Source organism: Schistocerca cancellata, chromosome 5, assembly GCF_023864275.1.
Source record: "Schistocerca cancellata isolate TAMUIC-IGC-003103 chromosome 5, iqSchCanc2.1, whole genome shotgun sequence".
Classification (NCBI taxonomy): domain Eukaryota; kingdom Metazoa; phylum Arthropoda; class Insecta; order Orthoptera; family Acrididae; genus Schistocerca; species Schistocerca cancellata.
In genome coordinates this window covers 44,164,650-44,166,284 of record NC_064630.1, presented here as the reverse complement: position 1 = coordinate 44,166,284, position 1,635 = coordinate 44,164,650, and the positions used below count along the sequence as shown (strand labels likewise).

General features: G+C 49.6%; 1 non-coding gene across 1 annotated transcript; it reads left to right on the top strand.

Annotated features, from left to right (window-relative positions):
- Nucleotides 1-204: 204 nt before the first annotated feature.
- Nucleotides 205-279, top strand: Trnas-cga (transfer RNA serine (anticodon CGA)). Its single transcript has one exon. It is a non-coding gene; the product is annotated as a tRNA-Ser (tRNA).
- The last annotated feature ends 1,356 nt before the right edge of the window (nucleotides 280-1,635 follow it).

The window sequence follows — 1,635 nt, the reverse complement described above, 5'->3', positions numbered from 1 at the left end:
TTTCATATCAGCGCACAGTCCGCTGCAGAGTGAAAATTTCATTCTGGAAATATCCCCCAGGCTGTGGCTAAGTCATGTCTCCGCAATATCCTTTCTTTCAGGAGTGCTAGTTCTGCAAGTTTCGCAGGAGAGCTTCTGTAAAGTTTGGAAGGTAGGAGACGAGATACTGGCAGAAGTAAAGCTGTGAGTACCGGACGTGAGTCGTGCTTCGGTAGCTCAGTTGGTAGAGCGCTTGCCCGCGAAAGGCAAAGGTCCCGAGTTCGAGTCTCGGTCGGGCACACAGTTTTAACCTGCCAGGAAGTTTCATATCAGCGCACAGTCCGCTGCAGAGTGAAAATTTCATTCTGGAAATATCCCCCAGGCTGTGGCTAAGTCATGTCTCCGCAATATCCTTTCTTTCAGGAGTGCTAGTTCTGCAAGTTTCGCAGGAGAGCTTCTGTAAAGTTTGGAAGGTAGGAGACGAGATACTGGCAGAAGTAAAGCTATGAGTACCGGACGTGAGTCGTGCTTCGGTAGCTCAGTTAGTAGAGCACTTGCCCGCGAAAGGCAAAGGTCCCGAGTTCGAGTCTCGGTCGGCCACACAGTTTTAATCTGCCAGGAACTTTCATATCAGCGCACACTCCGCTGCAGAGTGAAAATTTCATTCTGGAACTAATATCAGACTTTAATGCTGGGCAGAGTACAAGTGTGTCTGAACCCACAGTGCACTGAACACTCCTAAAGATGACCCTCCGCAGCCGACGTCCCATGCATGTGCCAATGTTAACACCACGACAAAGTGCGACTACAACAGAAATAGGCACGTAACCATCGCCACTGGACGTTTGGCACAGTGGTAGAGCATTGCACGGTTTGACGAATGCCGATACCTCACTCGCCATGCCGATAGGAGGGCGCAAATGCGCCATCTTCCAGAGGAACAGCTCCTTGACACCTGTTCAAAAAATGTTCAAATCTGTGTGAAATCTTATGCGACTTAACTGCTAAGGTCATCAGTCCCTAAGCTTACACACTACTTAACCTAAATTATCCTAAGGACAAACACACACACCCATGCCCGAGGGAAGACTCGAACCTCCACCAGGACCAGCCGCACAGTCCAGGACTGCAGCGCCTTAGACCGCTCGGCTAATCCCCTTGACACCTGTACAGCGGAATCAAGACAAGCTGCAGGCCGCATCATTACGCTCTGGGGACCATTCACGTGGGCATCAATGGAAACAACGGACTTCTTGCGAAGTACCATGACAACCAAGGAGTATCGTACACAGTTTGCAGACCAAGTAACCCCTTCATGACGATCATGTTTCCCGAGGGCAGTGGCATTTTTTAACAAGATAATGTACCATATCTCAAGCCCAGGAGTGTGATGGATTGGTTCGAAGAATACAGTGGCGATTTCCAATTGGTGTACTGGCCCCCCAACTCGCCACATCTGAACCCGTTCGAACACATGTGGGATGTGGTTGAATGTGAAGTCAGACCTTATGCCCCCTCCCCTGAATTTACAGGAATTAGGTGACTTATATATGCAGATGTGGTGCCAACTCTCTCCGGCAACCTGCCATGGCTTCACTGCTTCCATGCCATGACGCATCGTCGCTGTTATTTTTGGAGAACATAACAGCCTATACC